General features: G+C 36.1%; 1 long non-coding RNA gene across 1 annotated transcript; it reads left to right on the forward strand.

Annotated features, from left to right (window-relative positions):
* Positions 1–5,067: 5,067 nt before the first annotated feature.
* On the forward strand, positions 5,068–20,317 carry LOC124642438. Its single transcript, XR_006985768.1, has 2 exons — positions 5,068–5,176; positions 19,760–20,317. It is a non-coding gene; the product is annotated as an uncharacterized LOC124642438 (long non-coding RNA).
* The last annotated feature ends 1,246 nt before the right edge of the window (positions 20,318–21,563 follow it).

A 21,563-nucleotide genomic window follows, 5' to 3' on the forward strand; every position in this document is an offset into this window, starting at 1 on the left:
TGAAAAGAAAAGCTAAGAAAATTGCAAAATATGTAGCTAAACTAAAACGGTAGATTTTTTTTTTTTATAAAGTTCCCATTGTACGCATAGCAAAAACATTTCAGTCTGTTTTAGGTCCTTCCTCGACAACACTGCAGATCAAGCTAGAAACATTTATCGAATGCAATGAATAGGTATATTTATTGCATCGCTCTAAACGTTTGGTGGAAAGCCAGCTTTTTACTCTGACTTGCTTTTGTCTTTTGTTTTCTTAACAGAATTTGTTTTTTTTTATCATTTATCATTTTGAACCCCTTTTTAGAACATTAGAACGTCATTCTTCTGACGTGTTATGAATGGCCTGCTTTATAAATATAAATAAAATTCTGTAAGTCGAGACTACTCGAGTATTTTGAAACATTTGGCCTGCGAAGGACACCAAACTTGATACTTTAATTAATTTGCGTCTTCTGAATTTTAGCTGACAATCTCGATGTTTTCCTTTATTATGTTATATTTTTAGGATGTTTTGAAAGAAGTTCTTGAATTTATTTTTGGACTCATTAAGTACTTGAACGAAATTGCTCTCGTAAACATATTAGGTACTTACATAAATTGTTCTATTATTTCTGAGAACTGAAAGAACCAATAATAACTTTGATTGTTTAGCATTTGTCGTAATCAAATCGAAACATCAAAAACATTCTTGAAATACTTCTCTCTCAACGAATTCTCTAAAATCATTTAGCAGACAAACAATTTCATCAATTCCCGTAGAAGTCATACGGAGTCTAATAGCCGAACAATTCCTAAGAGTATACAAGACCCTCGACTTTCAACGAAAATTGAAACTAAGATAAAACGAATAGAATAGCTCTTCTGAATTCAGTCAAACAAATTCCAATGGTAATTTTAAAGGGTAATGTCTATAAATTGTTGAATCTGAACGTGCTCGGTGAAGAAAAGGGGAAAAAATCTTCGAGCTCTCGGATGATACTTGAGCTACGTAAGGAATTGCTATTAAGGAACGATGTTCCACCAAGGTGCCTGCTGAGAATATTTTCGACGTAAGGTTGTAATTAGGGATTCCTTTAAGATTATCATGTTTATCAAGTAAGAGATGTTTGTAATGATTTCGGATTTTAGTGTTGAGGCTTATGGTAATTAGGCTGGTAATTAGTATCGTAATAAAGTATGATATGGAGACTTATCGAGGGGTAGGTATTCTGTTGTCGGGTAATGACCCGGACAACAGAATAGTTGAGGAGTTCAGCTAGGCAGACACTCCTTGTAAACACAAACACAACACAACTTCGATTAGGCTACATCACATAGAAACAAAATTTTGTAAAGATTACACAGATGATGATAATGCACGGTATTAACACTAACATAGTAATAACACATTATGATTCAGTTTCTGTGCTTAGAAAGATTCAAAAACACTTTTGCGTCATAAACCTGCGTAGATTTTTTTCTGTCGTGAAACAATTTTAAAACTTCCGTCTAAAATATCATTCGCACATGGACAGGTACACTTTTAATACCAACACAAAAAAAAACTTGTGCACTGTTCATTTAGCTTTTCACTCTTTTTCAAAAGGCTTACAACGAATTGTTTTTTATTTAATTACTTACACTGGTACAGATGAAAAAGTCTGCATTTTTGTTGAAGTACTTCTGAACAAATATTTCAACCATTTATTTGTTTGAAAAATAAAATTCTTTCAAACGAAACCAAGCGGGGATGGGCGAAAAAATAAATTTGCTATCTGTGCATTTTACATGGAACTTTCAAGGGAATTTGAACTTTAAGCTGTAGTAATTAGAGTGTTATATTGCTTGTAGTTTTTATGATATAGTAACTGACAGCCTGATTGGAAATACCTTCCTTGGGGACCACAGTCAATGCAAACAGTATTAACTATGAATTATTTCTCCATTTTTATATTTTGTAGAAATAGTTTGCTCTGCATTGTTATCGAAATTACCTTTGGAGCTTGTGTTTTACATACATTTACATATTTAATAGATTTTTCTCATTGCTTCAAAACAGAGGTGCTCGCTAGAAACTATTTTATCGGAGGTACAAGTTTCCGCTACCGGTTTCACCCGCGTCCCGTAGGAACGCAACTTGACGCACCTGGTTAAAAATAAGCATATTCACCATCGATAAGATGTCAGCCCGAATGATTTTCCCTAGCCTTTTTTTTGTTTTCTTTTTTTGTACCTGTAGTTCCTGGGATTACAGCACTCAAGTCAACTAACAAACACATAGACCTACATTTACATACAGAAGAATGGCTCAACCAACTCATATCTGTAGTTTTTAACTACAAAGCTTACCCATAAAGATGTTAAAACTGAAGAAGTTATTTCAGGCAAAACAAGTAGACTGAAAAATCACCTCGGAGCTTACCGTAACTCCTGCTATCACCACGCCCCTAGCGGAATAAATCGGAACTAAGTGAACCTTAAATACGCGTTAGTGAGAACCTGTCGTCGATTGAATCGTAACTTGCAGACTTATCGATTTAGAATCGTATTGCTGGACAATGACCTATATATCGAGATTGTTTTGCATCGTTTGTTTTTAAGAATTGTAAGTTATTTGTGTGGTACCGTGCAGCTTGTACCTACACTCTTTTGCAAAAATACGGGCACCTACGGGAAACTTGATGGAAAAGACTTCTATGCATGTTTTAAATGGTTTTAATGACTGTCAGAATAAGTTACTAACATGAAAAGGATTAGCCATGAATGCTGAGTTTTGGAGAATTGCTAAGAAGGTGGTGAAAACCTTGTGCTGGACTAATTCCTAGAAAATTCATCGGCGTTTTGAAAAGCTAAGCTGTCCTTTTAGCCAAGTAAGTACCTAAGAAAGACATTTAAGTAATATGTTTAATGATCGGGAACTGAATAATTCCGCTGCAAAAAGACACATTATCTTTCCAAATAGCTTGAGCAAACCTGAAAATTACGAAGTTATCTGAGAAGGAAAACGCGAGGAAATATAAGTAGCATTTGAAGTTAGTTCTGAATTTGAGGTTGGTGGTGTTACTCCGCCGTGGTAAGAATAAAGAAGTTGTCCCAGTATTTATTAAAATTTCGCGTCTGCGTATATATTTGAGAATAGTCTGAAACTAGGGTTTGTTAGGTGATCAAAATTGCAGCCCACATGACACTTTAAAAAAAATATAAAGTTAGATAGTTAAATATATAGTTGTAAAAGGTATAAAAGGTAATATAAAGTTTGACTCATTGTTTGCAAATAAAGTCAAAGACTAAATTATAAAGTTTCTATGTAATAATTATAACTAAGATTTATGATTAAAATGTCAATTCCAAATTCAAAATGTCATCGAAATACATCACAGCGTCAACTATCACATTCAAATAAATCAACGTTCGAATCAATCCGATTGATCGTCAATCGAATATTGTGATAAATCGAATCTGTACACTGCACTAGTGATTAATCGATGTTAGCTAATTGATTTTCGTCACAGTACACCGATCACGATAGTTAGAAACGATTATTATGTAATCAGTTTTGTGATCGATTCGGTTCTAATGGATTCGGTATTAATGTCTTGTCTGTGGAGTTATTAGAAAAGCTATGTATTAGAAGAAAATGTTATGGGAAAATTTGCTTCTTGTTACGTAAGATGGAACTACATCGCGCACCCGGATAACAAATAGCCTTTAGCTTTCCTTGGTAGATGCGCTATCTAACTTTGAAAGATTCCCAAGCGGGCCAGTAATTCGTGAGATCAGCGCGTTAAACAACAAACTTTTTAGCTATACAAATTTTGAAAAGATTTTTCATTGATTTTCCCTATATTTGAACAATTGAAATTCAGTCATCTCAAACTTAGCTTAGTATTAAGCGAAGACTCCAGAAAACAAATTCTCGGTATAAAAAGATCTAAGTAATTTCGCGAATCTTTTTGCGAAACTAAAAATCCAAGTTTGTAATGCTTTCAGTAATATCGTCGGACTAATTTACTGTGGCTTTCAAGTGTCGGGGGACATTGAAGTTTAATTGCTAAGACGCAAGCCTGACTGCCAGTTGAACTAGAGTTACGATAATGGGAAACGAACTGTCTTGATATATTAGATATACTAGCTTCCGCCAGCGGCTTCGCCTGCGTGGTGTGTTGATAAAAAGTAGCCTATATGTTAATCCAGGGTATCTACATACCAAATTCCAACCAAATCGGTGAAGCTGTTTTTGCGTGAAAGAATAGCAAACATACATCCATACATTCTCACAAACTTTCACATTTATAATATTAGTAGGATATTAATAGGATTAATGTCAATTGTGGTTATTGGTGTTGTGTATCTTATTATGAGGGTGTGAAGGTTGATAATCTGTTTAGCATTAGCCGATTATTTGAGGACTTGAGTTCAGTTGCAAAGCTAGTAAAGCTATATAGTAGTAGGTAGTTCTGGCGGCCTGTCCGTTTCCCGTCCCTCGTATTTACTTATTATTTTTTTTGTTGGGATATAAATACTTTTCTCATGATTCATTATATCTATTGGTAAAGAGGTCATGAAAATCAGTAGGTACATAATTTACCTATGGCGATTTTGTTTTTAATGATTTATATATTTTGACTTTTGATCTTCGACTTCGATTGGTCATCGACCACGCACAATTTATGCTTGGTTTGGCCAAATCAGCCTTATAGAGTTCTTACTCAATACTTAAAACTTTGAAAAAGATTTAACAATCTTGAAACAAAAAAGCCTTCAGCAAGTTCAGGTTAACTAACTTGACCTTACAAAACGAAATTTCATCGAATTTCGATAAAAAACCTTATTTATGGCAAAAGTTTAGTGTGTTACATTTTTATCGAGATTTTTTCTAAAAAAGTTTTTGTTCTGAAACTATTATAAGTCTGGATATTACAGGCTTCAGGTTGGCAACTTTAAAACTGGGTTTTAATGATACTTAACACGTGTTCGAGTAAAAGTTAGTCCTTTGTTTTATCGATTTATTTATTATTTAGTGAACAGAGATTTAAAATGAACCTTTATTGCTTACAGAGTTACAGCGCTGTCACACTAGCCGTCCATTTTTGTTGTGTTGCGGAAAATCTACTTGTGTAAAAACGCTGCAACAGAGTATTTGTTTTTTTTTCGCACACGGATCAGAACAACTGTTAGATATGAAAAAATGGAAAAAAGAGTGAGTAGATTGTTTCAATTTCAAACATGAAAATACTCATCAGATATACCAGTGGTATTGAATAAGGTGTTCCTGGAAGTTTGCATACCCGTTATTTTTTTAGATGTATTCTATATTAGGTACACTCTTTAATACCACCTTTAGACCACATTAGTTAAAAAGCATGTGATAAGCCCAAATTGCCTTTAAAGATATACTGACAAAACACGTCTATTTTTGGAATTTGAATACGATTTATTTCAAGAGTTCAAACATGATTTGTAAAATCCATCTACAACGTGAGAAAAATATCGAAAAAAGGTTGCCAAGACTTCTAAATTCCAATTGAAAGGCCAAACTCAATTTGTTTGATTGAATTGAAGACTCTTAATTGATAAAGAAATGGTAAAATCTTTTTCATCCCACCATCTCGGAAAGGGTATTTTTACTCTTTGATATCTGAGCGCAAAAGCCCATTTTATCCTCTAGAGCGGCAAAGTGATTTGAATTTAGAACGTCATGTGGACTGAGTTTGTGAATTCGGCTGTGTTCCGAAATTAAACTCAGTATACTGCCTAGTGTTAATGACCTCACGAATCAATGCCTTATTGTACGGAGTGCTACGGTGATACAAGTTGACGTAATGTCCTGAGCACTAGCTTCGGAACACAGCCCGTCATCAACATTTTTGAATTCAGAAAACCTTGGTACTTTTTTTCTTAATTTGCGTTGCGCGCGCTAATTTCTTTTTACGTCATATTGTTTAAAAGTGAAAACATATTCTAATATTAAAATGAGTGATTTTAGTGACGACGACGACATATATTTGACGCCGACAGAATTGATCGAAACTGTAAATAATGTACAGATGACCTTTCTCCCTCAACAATCACGCGAGAAGTATTTGAAACAATATGAAATGTTCAATACATGGCGAATAGCTAAAGGTGCCAAAACATTTTCAGAAAACGTTTTGCTTGCATATTTTGTTGAATTATATAAGACGAGGAAATCTAGCACACTATGGAGTACTTACTCAATGCTAAAAGCAACGATTAAGATGAAAAAAGATATTAATATCGAAACATATACTAAGTTACTGGCATTTTTAAAAAGAGCCTCATCTGGTCATCAACCAAAAAAATCGAAAGTTTTCACAGCATCCGAAATAGAAAAGTTTGTTAACAATGCACCAGATTCCATGTATTTGGCGGCAAAAGTAAGTGTACATTCAGTAGGTATTATTATTAATGTAGTTGGCATAAGCATGCATGCATATTAATGTAATTAATTTTCATTATCTACTACTTAAATACTCTATTCTTTACAGGTTGTTCTTATTATTGGCATAAACGGAGCATGTAGAACAAATGAACTAACACTGCTTAATGTCACAAATATTGAGAAACATTCGGATGAATTGTTATTGATACACTTAAGGGTGCGTCCACATCTGGCGAATGCGCCGCGAATGCGCAGCACGCGAGCCGATCGCGAGCTGTCCGCGAGTTGCGTGCGTGCATTTTTGTTCGTGCGCCGCTTCTGCGCCGCCCGCGCGCAGCTCGCGCGCGACCTAAGCGCCGCACGCGAGCGGCGCGCAGGCGGCGTGCGACGTCTGCCATCTTCGATAGTACTGAGCCAATATACGGAACTGTAAGGGCGAGAACTGATTGCGCGCAGATCGCGCGCCGCTCGCGCGCTCTATACGAGCCTTGCGTGAGTTGCGCTAAAGAGGCGCACCGAACTATTGCAATGACTGCACGCGCGCAGCTCGCGGACAGCTCGCGATCGGCTCGCGTGCTGCGCATTCGCGGCGCATTCGCCAGATGTGGACGCACCCTAACGAATACAAAGACCAAAAGAGACCGCAACTTCGTCATTCGCAAGGAGTGCGCAGCGATTGTAGAGAAATACAAAGCTTTACGCCCTCTTAACACTCCAACCAATCGATTTTTTCTACAATATCGCAACGGAAAGTGTGTTCGACAGCCTATGGGTTCTAATAAAATTGGCAGTATCCCACGAGAAATAGCGACATTTCTCGAACTCCCAGAACCTCAACTGTACACGGGTCATTGTTTCCGACGAACTTCAGCCACACTTTTAGGAGCTGATCTTCTGTCTCTTAAGCGTCATGGAGGCTGGAAGTCTAATGCGGTAGTAGAAGGATATATAGAGGATTCTATCGAAAATAAGTCTAAAATATGTAAAGGCATCGTGGGAGCCATTACACTGAACAAGCCTTTGTCAGATCCTTGGACTGGCCCTTCCACATCAACAATGAGCCGGTACGAAACATCTAGCCTTCGCCCTCTCTCGCCAACATTTACGCCAAAGGAATCTAATGAATCTGTAGAAATATTAAGTGATACAGATAACTTACCAAAAAACAATAATAATAATACACAAGTCTCTACCACCAACATTACAGTACCGAACAAAAACAAAAATATTACACTCCACATAACTAACTGTAACAACGTTACATTCAATTTTTCTTAATTTCTAATCATCATTTGTTAAGATTAATAAATTAGCCTGTAGTATAATGTAGTAGTTAATACCCAAACTAAAATTAAATTATATTGATTGCAAACGTATTTTTATTCCTTCTTCTTCTCGTAGTTTTCACTGCTGGAGGTGAGCCGTCTACTCATTATATATTTTTTTGCATTTAGTCATTTCCTCGATGAGGTGGGATGAAAAGTTACGTGTTGCACTCGAGTGCAAAGATTTTTCACCTTGTGCTCATTTGATTCCCTCGCTATCGCTCAGGATTCTAATTTTTGAAACACTCGCTACGCTCGTGTTTCAAATTTAGAATCCTTCGCTTGCTCGGTCATCAAAATTGAGCACGCGGTTAAAAAGCAACTTTGCACTCTTGTATAACAAATAACTATTACTTAACAATTTTATACCGATGAGATTTTTCGCGATAGTTCTTTGGTTAGAAGTTTCTCTGGTTATGGTCTATTCGATTCGTAAATCGGATAATTTACTATGGAACAATAATATTGGATAAGTGTGCCTGTAGGATCTCCTTGCTTGTACCTACTTTGTTATTATCGGGTTTATTCCTTGTTTGAGAAACATATAATTTTTGATATTTTACTACCTCTTAGCTAGCTCTTGCTGATTTAGTTATTATACTTGAAAATCCATTTTCTTAAAAATGTGTTATTATTTTGATATTTTGTTACATTTATTTTAAAATTTGTAATATTTAAAACACAAACAAACACACATACCTCACAAATTAACACAATCATACATGGACAAAACAGTTACCTTCTTCGGCTACCCTCATCCGCAAAAAATATATCTACCCTCTATTTTCCCTAATAAAACGCGACTTCAGACCCTATTTATATTCAACTACCCACATATTGTTGCGGAAACACATCATAAATTCAATCGGTCGCAAGTGTGACGTCATCGATGCTTGATTTGTAGCTGTGACGTCATCCAGAGATTAATGACGTAACACGAACTTGTTACTGAACTTTGCAAGTTTCAGTTTGTTGCTTTGGAAAATAATGTCAAGGTTTTTCTTATTGTGGGTGTAGTGTACTGTATTATCACCGATATCTGTCGTCTCGTTGTCGCATAGACGCGGAGAGTGCACACTATACTCTATGGCCAGTTGGCGGGAAACCGGGAGAGTGTGTGGCACGGGAGTAAGACGTTATGTGGGCAAGCGAGCCGATATCCTAATTATCGGATGGTAATTACAGAGACACAGGTAGGGCGAACACTACATTTGGCGACGAGTGAAAATATGATATTGGCGGCGTGTCTGTAAGTAGCGAACATTATTTCTTTTGAATTGAAAAGAAAGGAAGGGGCAGGTATGGTAAGTTCAGTTTGCGGATTAGAAGTCCCCCTAAACAGCCGAAATCTGAACAAATTGGCCGTCTGTCCAAAGAACGTGCAAGTTAAAGTTTCTAGTAAGGATGCTAGTATGGTATCCAGTCACCGACTCGACTATAAATTATTGTATGAGACTTTAAAGAATCTCACACCAGTGCTCATGTCTAGGTTTTACTTGGAAAGTTTAATTGTGTGTTCTTTGAAGCATATAAGTAAGTTGTACGTTAGTAATTGTACTGTATATTCATCACATAAGGGTTTTCCAGAAAGCCTGTATCATAATATCACATTGCGTATGAAATTCATGTATTTTTCACCAATTGAACATAGAACATTCATTTGTTTTAAGATTGGTGCGAATCAGTAAATCGTTTTAATGCTGTGATGCTACATGATGGCTATGATTACAGCATACAGCCAAACATCTGTCGTGGGAGTAATTTCCTTTATGAAAGACAAATTACATTGTGTTCCTAGTTCCTATCATAAAGTAAATAATCTTTGGTTCCCATTGACTATAAAAGTGTGAAAAGTAATCAAATCATTTATTTCATGTAGGCCTTTACAAGCACTTACGAACATCAAAATTATAAATAAGTTTGCTTCTAGTTGCCCATTCCAAAAGTAGCTTCCTATGGAGAAGAACGGGCAAGAAACTCCATGGTTACTCTTTTTAAAAACATAATAGGTGTTACAATTTGTATGTATTGATACATACGATAATAACATGAAAAAGAAATGTTTACAATATTTTTTGGGTTGACTTTGAGAAAGTTATACAATGCAAGTTGAACTAGGAAGTTATAAGAGAAAATTATTATACAAACTATTTTAAGAAGTTAATAAATTAAACAAACCAAGTTATATAAAGCAAAAGAAATAATAACTGGGAATGCAATTATGACTGAAAGTTTCAAATTAATTTGTAACTTGTAATATAGTGAAATATTTGGTGAACTGAGTGCATAATATTATAAGTACCTTGAGTTTGTAAGCGACTCCCTACTACAATAATTAAGTAGTTATTTCTACTAAATAATCTGTTTTGAATTGAGTAATTTTAAGTATTTGAAAGTTAATCTGGACGAGTACCTTCTTTAAATCTTGATTAATTTCAGATTTTCTGTGCTGGTGGTTTGGATAATATAAGCTTCCAAACCTAGCTTCCCTCCCAGAGTCTAGTTAACTACTTACTTGCTACATTGTTCTGGTACCAACTTACTTCAAGAGACTTGCTTACAATATAGTGGATATTACAAGAACAAACTGGTGGTTTTGTACCTTTAGTCAACTGTTCTATAAATGACAAACATGTGCTAGGTATTTAGTTAAACAAATAGCACATTGAAGGACCATTGTAAGTTGGACTATGCATGTTGAAGTACTTACCCAGTTGTACTGGTATGTATGCACATATGTACAACATTCCAACCCGTCAACGCTTCCAGTGGGTTGCCTATCTAGTTAATGTTAATTATAACGGTTGCTCAGTCACCCTGAATATAATTCTAATCCTTTTAATTTAGTTTGTTTTGCAGTATTAAAGAGGTTGTTATGTTACAACAGGGATATCTCAGAAGATGCAGAACAGGAAAACAGTACCAAACAGCAATATTAGATGGAAAATGTGGATCAAAACTTTTAGTATTCAATAGATAGAATCTTTGGTAAACATCCTAACTCATAATCCTAATTTGAGTATTTTAGGTGAATATGAAACTCTTAGACCAAAAGTTTAAGGAACTAAGCAATGGAGCATTTTTGTACTTTAATTAATTCCCATTAAGATCTGTTGGGACAATGCTGCTTTATTTACCTAACTGGGGTTTCACATCTGTGACAAAATCTTATAAGAATGAAACATGGAAGGAGTTTCAATATAGATACTTACTCTGGGTACTGTCTAATGATTTAGATTTCATAATTTGGTGATTGCTTGTGCTTCTAAAATATAACCTTCAAGATTCAGGCTCGAGTGGATTTTAATTGGTATCACAATTGACTGACATTGGTGCAGTTTAACAGAGTAGCCCTCATTGTAATATTGCTATTTATTTGTAAATTATACTTTACAGTATTGCAGTGCCCAACAAGAATTATAAGTGTAAACTAAATAAACTTACATAGAAAGTTGTTGGGAGAATAACATAACCAAGACATGAAATAGAATCCATTTATTGATTTGAGATTAATACATCTATCTTTTGAAGTAGGTACAATGTGTAGCCTTCTCAGTTGTTGGCTACAAATGTTCTTGGCATACTGATTGTTGTTGTTGCTTTGCCACCCACTTGTGAAACCTGGAGATGCCTGCTGACCGAACAGTTTCTTGAAATTTTCAAAGCAGCGGCACCGAGCTGCCTGGGTCCTGTGGCACCTGCATTTTATCTGCGGCGCTTGGTTGTTCACTAAGTAGGTACCTACTTCATAGGTTCTAGGTTTCTATTCGGCGTTGGTGGGCGCATGAATTGGGAATCCTGCGGCCAATCTATAGGTGGACGGACGTTGTAGAGGGGTCGGCGATCGTTTCTACAGGGGGAATTGTGCATCGACGGGAGCGCTGTTTGTGAGTTGCTGTTCACTTTGATGAAAGGAGGAGGAACAGTAGTTGAGAGTCTCTATTGATGGATTCTATTCTATGTTAAGGTGTTTGTTTGTGTTTTGTCGTTTCACTGAATGTCACAGCTACAGATTACAAAGCTGATGACACCTGTCAAAGCGCGTTTCGTTGCACGACGTAGTTGTTAACTAAAATCCTAAAATCTGATAAGTTGAACGTAACTATAAAGCAACGGCTTTATAGGTGCCTACGTTATAATCGTAACGTACACATAGCACTAAAGTTAAATTTGTAGAATTGCGCCCCTGGACACTCATGAACGCTCGAAGCTTAGGTATATCAGAATTCTTTTAGAGAGTGTATCTGCAGAAGCATGCAAGTGCCAGCGCTGATCCATACGGTTGAAAACCAGATTACTTGTTGCAATGCTGAGATAAGGAATAAAGCTTTGAAATATTCCACTCTCAATTAATAAAAGGAAACTGTTACCAAAATTAGTTGAGTTTGATTCATATTATGCTTTAAGCATTTGCAATAATTTAAATATTATTAATTTCATTTGTAATAATTTAAATAATTTTGCAATGGGGTGTCAAATTAGATGTGAACGGTGGCTGGTCTAAGCGATCTGTAACTATGTAAACATGATTGCTAGGTAATTTTATTCAAATATTTACATAATATTTACATTAATTTTAAAAATTAAAAATAAACTAATTGCTAGGTAGGTTGGTTCCGAGGCTGATAGGAATACCTACCTTAACACATTAGTAGTGCACTAAACTGTTAGTGCTCTGTTGTCATCGAGATTAAATGTAATTCCCCTAGTAGTACAATTTTTAGAATAGTTAACGATACAACATGAGTAAACGAGATATCTTTTCCGTCAGGAGAGCTGCGTTTCGACCGTTTAAGTTTTAAACATTGTAGGTATAATAGGTATACTGGCACCTAGACACGTTGAAAAGCAGATTGGAAATACAAAGGTATTTCATTTGTAGACACAATTTACCACTTAGGTACAACCGTATAAATTATTGTGTTATGTTGTTATCAATAAAAAAAAACTTCTGAACTATAATTCTACTTTTAGTCATTATGTATGTGTAGGTACTGGCAGAAATCTGCTAGTTCACGGGCCCACTGCGGAAGTCAACCGGGTACGTACGTTTGTGTGATCATAATTACTATGTATTTATGTACATGTTTGAAAAACTAGAGATCGTACGGCAGTACTAAATAGTAGAACTATTATATTTGTATTCGTAAAGCTTTGCGAGGCACGTTCCACTGTTGCTAACAGTAAGGTCCGTGAGAAATCGTAAAGTTGCGCGAAAGTATTAAATAGTAGAACTATTATATTTATATTCGTAAAGCTTTGCGAGGCACGTTCCACTGTTGCTAACAGTAAGGTCCGTGAGAAATCGTAAAGTTGCGCGAAAGTATTAAATAGTAGAACTATTATATTTATATTCGTAAAGCTTTGCGAGGCACGTTCCACTGTTGCTAACAGTAAGGTCCGTGAGAAATCGTAAGGTTGCGCGAAAGTATTAGATAGTAAAACTATCATATGTACCTATATGCCTGAGAGGCGAGAACTTGTACAGCTTTACGAGGTGCGACCAGCAAGGTTCGCGAGGATTCGTATATGTTGTGTGCAAGTCTTGTACAGCTTTACGAGGTGTGAACAGCAAGGTTCGCGAGGATTCGTATATGTTGTGTGCAAGTCTTGTACAGCTTTACGAGGTGCGAACAGCAAGGTTCGCGAGGATTCGTATATGTTGTGTGCAAGTCTTGTACAGCTTTACGAGGTGCGAACAGCAAGGTTCACGAGGATTCGTATATGTTTAATTTAATTTAATTTAATTTAATAGTTCATGTACACAGATACACACACAGAATACAGAAAAGAAGAAAGATAGAACATATAGTACATAGGCACAGCTTATTTCAAGAGAAATTTCTTCCAGCTGGCCCGTTATGGGAGAGTTAGAATAAGAAGAGATGCAGATAGTGTGTAAAAAAAGAAAGAAGCTATAACTAAAAATAAATACTAACATTAACCTAATTACATATGTAATATATATATAAAATATATATATATATATATAAAAATACACTAAATACTATATGCGTCTATGATGATAAGGACAAATAATGTTCCTTCAACTTCCGTTTAAATAAAGCAACAGTTTGGCAGCTCCTCAGCTCAGGCGGCAAATTGTTCCATAACCGTACAGCGTGCACGGTGAAGGAGTAAGAGTAGAAATCAGTGGAGTGGGAAGGGATTTTAAGTAAGGATTTGAGATGAGTCCTGCAGGACGCATCAGGTGAGCGGAGAAAGGAGAAACGTTCCCGCAGGTACGAAGGAGATTTAGGATTGAAAAGGATATTAAATAAAAGACACAGAATGCGAGTGTTCCTGCGAAGACGAATAGGAATATGTTGTGTGCAAGTCTTGTACAGCTTTACGAGGTGTGAACAGCAAGGTTCGCGAGGATTCGTATATGTTGTGTGCAAGTCTTGTACAGCTTTACGAGGTGCGAACAGCAAGGTTCGCGAGGATTCGTATATGTTGTGTGCAAGTATAAAATGGCAGGGCCTGGCATGGACTTAAAAGTCACGTTCCACAGTCGTGGAGTCCTTGAGTAACACTCAAAGGTTGCTTTAAACGGCGCGGCGGTAACTTGTTGGTAAGGTTATTGAAAGTGGTAATGGTAAGGTAATGTGTGAGTAAAAGGTAAAGGTAATAATTTCCATAAATCGTCAGTGTAAAACGATTCGACTGTAGTGACATTTCAAAGTTGTCCGGTTGTTTATAAAACACTAGCAAACGCTACGCTAGTAAAATGCACGTAAAAGTCATTACGGGGCTTTAATCGCAAGTACGAAGCGTCAGGAAAAACTTCATTTCATCATTATTGTTTCAACTCTGAAGCTAGAAATAAAATTCTTACATTGGGACAATGCATTCTGAAACTGTTTTACAAGTAAGTGAAGTAAAATTATTCAGTCAAAGCCCGACAAGGGCAAAGGCAATACTTGGTCATTTGAAGGAAAAGGGAAAGGAGTAGGTAGCTAGAGTAAAATGTGAGGAAACCACTGGGAGTATGAAGATTTATTATATTCCATTAATAGGCAGGTACAGTTTGGTTTTATCTATTTTTATATTCATTTTGATTTTGCCGCTAGTGCAAGATGAGTGCTCGTTGGCTGAACGTGCAGCAATATTTGAGACTGTTTGATTCCACATGGACTAACAGGCGGGATATCGGTGTCCATCGACTGATCACCAGACTGGTTATTGATGTCGGCAAAGTGACGGAGTTTAATTTGTTTTTACTAAACAAAGGAAGGGATGTAGTGTACTGTATTATCACCGATATCTGTCGTCTCGTTGTCGCATAGACGCGGAGAGTGCACACTATACTCTATGGCCAGTTGGCGGGAAACCGGGAGAGTGTGTGGCACGGGAGTAAGACGTTATGTGGGCAAGCGAGCCGATATCCTAATTATCGGATGGTAATTACAGAGACACAGGTAGGGCGAACACTACAGTGGGGATCAAAGTTATTAGTGGTTGTGTTGGCCTAGATAAAGTTATTTGTGTCAATCAAAGATAATACTTATAACAAACATGTCATGTATTTGCAGTGGTCACTTACTAACTTCAATTCATCATCATCTTCCGAGCCTTTTTCCCAACTTTGTTGGGGTCGGCTTCCAGTCTAACCGGATTCAGCTGAATACCAGTGCTTTACCAGTGCTTACTAACTTCAATTACGAGAGCATTATTTCATGAAAATCTACTTACCTAATTCCCCATGCAGAGTTTGCAGTTTCTTGTCCAAAAAAATCGCTTCGTAAATACCTAACTGTCTTCTTTGTACGACAAATTGAAATCCATCAATTTATTATGGGTGACCTACTATCCATCTTTATCCAAATCTTCAACAGTATCCTGTGCAAATGACACAAAAGATTTCATGTACATATTTCCCTTTAATCAGAGGTCAAAACACACTAACGAATACAGAAAAAAGTGTAACTCAGAAACATGTTCGTGCAAGTTAGCGGGAAATCCGCGTACGGAATCCGGAATTAGTTGGGAATTGATTCACAAACAATGTCCGGTGAGGTTATAGAGGATTATGAAGTAATCTTTGAAGTTTTGTGCTTGTAATCATATTTTTGATGTCTTACTAACTTAGGATTTATGCAAGATTTTTATGGTAACAAGCTATCAAACATGTTCTTGATCTCATACCAAAGAAAGTATTTTATGTAACCGGAGGAAATACTATTTCGTCATATTTGTAAGTATAAAGCTGCACAGTTGCCCTACCCCATCAAATCACTCTATCACTCTAAGGTTGGCTGTAAGAGAACCCAATACTGGACTACGCTCGCTGTTGTACTTACATAATCTCTCTGTTTTCAGTGTGTCAAAATGTATAAATTTATGTGTGCAATAAAGAATAATAATAATTCTCTATTTTGTTTTATATTTCAGTCTACTAAAATGTTTATCTAAGTCAAGAGCAAAATTTCAAGAGCATCAGACATCGTATCACATTAGTCACGTAGGACCAAAAGGACCAGATTTTAAAAAACTGGTCCTTCGACACCAATTTCACACTATCAACCCCTTCACAGATCCCAACAAAATTATGTATGTAAGCAACTCAAGCGTCAATTCTAACGTGTGAAATGTCCTAACGGTTTGAATGCCGTCCTGTATAATGCCACGATCAAGACCATTACTCATATAAATCCTTCATCTTCAGGGCTTTGATCCGAATGAAACGGGTCCACTTTCCTTTTGGGCACCATGTGTTGCGAAGGATTTTAGAACTGTTTTGTATGCAGGCAATGTGTCTTGAAATAGTTCTGTAAGCTACCTAGTTTAGCAGAGAATCTTTTTAACGTAGATTTTAAAAATACCAGCTAAAACTTTAAAAGACTTTATTGGATTCGGCTTTTATAATTACATGGTGACTGTTGATTGCGACAACACAGTAAATAGCTATCACAATTAATTTAATAGTAAAAAAAAAACTAAAAAACACGATAGTCATGTATTGTCATCAGAACTCGGAGCGTGTTCAAAATTTCATCCTATTGAAGACCGGGAACTTAGTCAAATTAAGATTAAAAGATTTTCTTACATACATAGCCAGTTGCAAGTGTAGCTAATATAGTGTGTTAAAACTGTAACTTGCATTAAAAATTCAAGCAATAATTGATGTTCCATTTTTCGGTAATTGGTACATTTGCTTCGATTACATTGCGTAACTGGTTCTCATACGAACGTGCTTCGAAATTTTATGTTCTATGCATGTGTGGCTGACAGAGTTTGACGTATGGCGTTCTGATAAATGACTAGGTTTGTCGCTAAATTGCTGTAGTTTTTGTAGTTACAAAAACAAATGGATTTTGATTGTTTTTGTGGATTTAGATATAGGATAGGTGAGATTTTTTGTTGGAAAGTGTTGGGTGATAAATCAGATAAATGCATTCAATCTTACTAAGACTGTTATCAATTACGAAATTGATGAATAGTGTAAGATATTATTTAATTCAGCTCATAACCCCATTTAATTATAAGAAAATATCTTTATATTTTGGCTTAGTTTTCATTTTTTTATTATACGTTTTTCCCCTATAGTGTCCCCTGTAGTGTTTCATTTAAAAAATAAGAGTTTTCACTACTTATCCGTAACAAAATGTAACGTCACTGAAAATCGATGGTTTGGTCATCGAAACATCGAATGTAATATCTAATGTTTTCTGAACTGGTATTTTATTGAAGTATTATCTTTTTGTTATTGCCATCTGAAAAGATTTATTGATTTTGCTTGAATAAACTTTTGTTCTACAGTTTTATAAGAATATTCATTTTGGAGACTTCGACTATCTATGTACCAAAGTTCATTTATATCCTTTCAGTTTTAGCATGAAAGCGTGACAGACAGACAGATAGTTACTTTCTATTTATAATATAACTAAGATTTAGATACACAATTGGGATAATCACAATACACTATAAATGATACTCGCCCTAATATACTGAACATGTTAGGGTGACAACATATATGGATTGATGGTGGACTGTCCTCGAACTTCCGCAATATTATGTGAACACGTTGAATAATAATTATTAACGCTTGCCGTGTGATGCTTATTGTCTCGTGAAATGTGTCGTTGTATGGATAATGTACTATGATATAGGTATATTAATAGTGCCAGAGTTCGTGGCTGATTAAATGTTGGACGACGCTTGGCGTGATCGTGGATAGGTGAACATCTTCTTATGGCGAACCCATCAAAGTCGGAGGAACCCCACGTTTTTGTTTCGGCTTTAATTTGATTATATTTGGCAATCGTATCGTACAGATAGTGAAACCAGTAAGTTTGACAACCAGTCTTACCTAGGGGTTTCAGGTGGCCCGGGCAACTAGGTTGAGGAGGTCAGATAGGCAGTCGCTCCTTGTAAAATTCAGCTGCAACCGGTTAGACTGGAAGCCAACCCCAACATAGTTGGAGAAAGGGTAGGCAGATGATTGAATCTCGTTTGTCTCTCACACATACCGAAACCGATTTTAGAACAATACTAAATTTGTTCTGAACATTATAACCCGACTGCAGATAGTACTTCATGAAACCTGATACATGGTAAAACATACGCCAAACTTGGTCCAAACATTTGTCAGGCCACGTCCAAAGTTTTTGGCAATCCATCGCTGGCTAACTATGGTGAACGTAGAGAGGCCATTAACGAAGTCATCAAGCGAATAGCTGTAATTATCGCTACTATGTATCTTCAATGCTTTGTCAAGCCAAAGTTTGAAGGGCTTTGAACTGTGTAATCTCTTGTGGTCTAATTATTTAAAGTGATGGGAGTATGAAGGATAATTTTGTGAAGTGTATGCTATGCTAGTGAGGTGCTCTGGCTTTGCACGAGTATGTTATAAACCTAAAATATTCTTATGGGTCAGTCCATCGATTGGAGAAAACTTCCCAAAAATATGTTCAGTCTTTTTGAGTTCCTAAAGAACGAATAGATTAATGCTTGTGCTTCTAGTCTTAGTTTTAGTCCTACATTCCTACATTCGACGTTCTTTCAACCAATTCCATATTTAAATACCCAGATTCAGCCACATGTTTTAAGTTTCAGACTATAAAACGAAACACATCTAAAGGAGCATCACTTCATCCATATGTAGAATAAGCGTATTAAATAATATTCTGTAGTTGTAAACTTCATTATCTACAAACATAAAATTTCTCAAAAATCTGCAAAAGCAATTGCGTAACTTCCCGCATCTAAATCTTAGCTAAACCCAACTACATAAAAGCGAGCGCCGCCAGTTTTATTTTGGGGGTATTATCTCAAATTGTTGGCTCACTGCCCACCGCATAGGCCGTTTACATGCTTGGGACTACTTGGAACTTTAAATCCCCGCCGAAACTTAGTGCTTGCTCGGTTAACTTAGGGATTTCATAAGACTTTATAAAAATATCGGGCTTTATTTGCGTACAGAGAATTTTGGCTTTAAATATTTTACAGTAAGGATGATAAAGTTGTATGACAACTTCAGACGAAATATTTATCAAACTTAGCCTGTTATTTGCTAATTCTACATTGCTAATAATTACGACAGTATACTACATACAATATTGAGAAGCTCCCAAGCACTTAATTTTGTCCAAATATGACCACCCATCTTCATACTGACCTCAACTTAACCTCACTTATTAAACCATGACCCCTTTCCCACGTAATACGCCTACAAAATCAAGTTAAGAACCTAAGAAAAAATGTAAGAGCATTTTATCTTCGCAGCATGTTTTATGAGCCTCTAGAGGAAAAAGGCTAACCTAATCTTGGCAAACAAGTCTTAGGAAGGCAGACTTGTAAATTAGTCAAACACCTACATAGGTACAGCAGACCTAGTGCCTAATATTCTCAAATTGCGGTCAGGAACACATAAATCCTAGGTAAAAGAATGTCTAGATGTGTGCAGGGTTAATAGTTTTGTGCACATGGAGTATTTAGCAAATAGAGATGGCAAAAGAAAGCAAAAGATACACCGCAGCTTTAGAATCCAAAGGCCGTTTGGAGCAACTGAGATGATTTCTAGTGATTATAATATGCATGTTTTTTTTTTCAGTTACACTGACCCTTCCACCAGGAGCTGAATGAACCTGAAAGGTCTCAGTAACTGAAGCTACAAAGGTTGTCTGGGAGAAATAGTGGATCGCTCATTGTACTTACTATGTATATACCACAGTAATTTGTATGCGTACGTTGTTATGTAACCCTTTATTTACACACAATTACAATAAAACGAATTCTTTATTGAACATCTAAGAGTGACCAAACTGTCATACTGCCGCCTATTTGTCAAACCAGCGATTTAACGCCTGGACTGGTTTGGTTATCCACCCTTAGAGGTTTAACATAGGTTTAAGAATGTTAATCTGAAGCCTCTGTTTTCATACTCCATGTCGAAACCCAACGTCGGATATGAGGACCGAATATATTACAGATATTTTTTCACTTGAGCTGTACTTTATTTTGACAGTAAAATGTTGGCTTCGGATGTGATGAATTTCGTTTTAAATTGTACATTGTTTTATAATTTATTGCATATCCTAACGTACTGTCACATTAATATAGAGTTCATTTCAGAATGTTGAATTTCAATAAAAAACAAATATTTAAAATATCTTTAAAATATTTAAAATATCTTTAAAATATTTAAAATATCTAGTTCTTTAATATATCCTTTTCCATTTTGATATGGAATCCAATTTATTTCTACACCACATTCTATGTAACTAGATTTATTATAAACTTAAAATGTGTGATCGACTCAAAGGACCAGTTTTGAGTGAGCATCTGGTCCTTATATCTTCAAGCTTTAAAGCAAAATATACCTTCTATACAAGCAATAAGAGCTGTATTTCCACATCAACGATACAAGGCATAATATTAACCAAAAATAAAACCTAAGACAAAGAAATTTCACCAGAAGGCTCCAGGACTTGTAAGCCGCAGTCACGCCTCCACTATCCGTCACTTAAGTACTGTGAATAAAAGAATATTCGTACCACGTATATGATCTGAAAACTAGCAGTATACGCAGCCTCGCAGACATAGCCAATTGAAGCGATTCAGTTTTATGCCTCCCTAGCGATATACGCAAAACCTCGGGTGTGCACGCTTCGAAAATGGCTGCGGACAGTCCCGAATTCGTATTTGGATTTTAGTGCACTGTAATAGTGTGCGGTTAGTGCTACTGGTCTTTGGAGCTGCATTTGTTATGTAAATGGTACTTTTGGTTGTCCTAATGCTAGCACAACTAGTTACGTGTGTGTGTGAACGGTTTCTGATTAATCATTAGAGGCAAAATTTCTTCCTAGCGCAGTTGAAAAAAGAAAATGTGAGAGACACATTTGACGGTCAGCCGTCGGAAAAAAGGTTTAATATCCAGCTGATTCAGAAAGAAGCTTCTCCGACTTTACAACATGGGCACAATGCTACAATGTTACCAGGTATTTTAACAGTGCTGGTAGGTTTACAAACATACATCTCACAATAAACATTGAGACCCGGAATATCTGCAGCTAGAACCAATATTTGTGCCGTGGGGAAATGGAACTATGGTCAACGTGGGCGTTAATTCTTTAGCCACAGTTCTGACTGTCAGCTTGGCATATTGAATGTAATTGTGTATAAGATAGCTTATGTTTTTTGATAAGTAACAACCTAATCAACTAATATTCTAGGTGATTTCGCTTTCGTAAAGAAATATTTCATTCAACTTTCAGGAAGTAGGTAGTTCATATAACTCTAATTGTTCTATAGACTTTTCAGAATCAACTTACATACCTACTTTTAAATTGTGTTTCAGTTCAATCTTTAAGCCTTTTAAACTTAAATTCTTAGTAAATAAATATCACGACACATTC

The sequence above is a fragment of the Helicoverpa zea genome, chromosome 24 (genome assembly GCF_022581195.2).
Source record: "Helicoverpa zea isolate HzStark_Cry1AcR chromosome 24, ilHelZeax1.1, whole genome shotgun sequence".
NCBI lineage: Eukaryota > Metazoa > Arthropoda > Insecta > Lepidoptera > Noctuidae > Helicoverpa > Helicoverpa zea.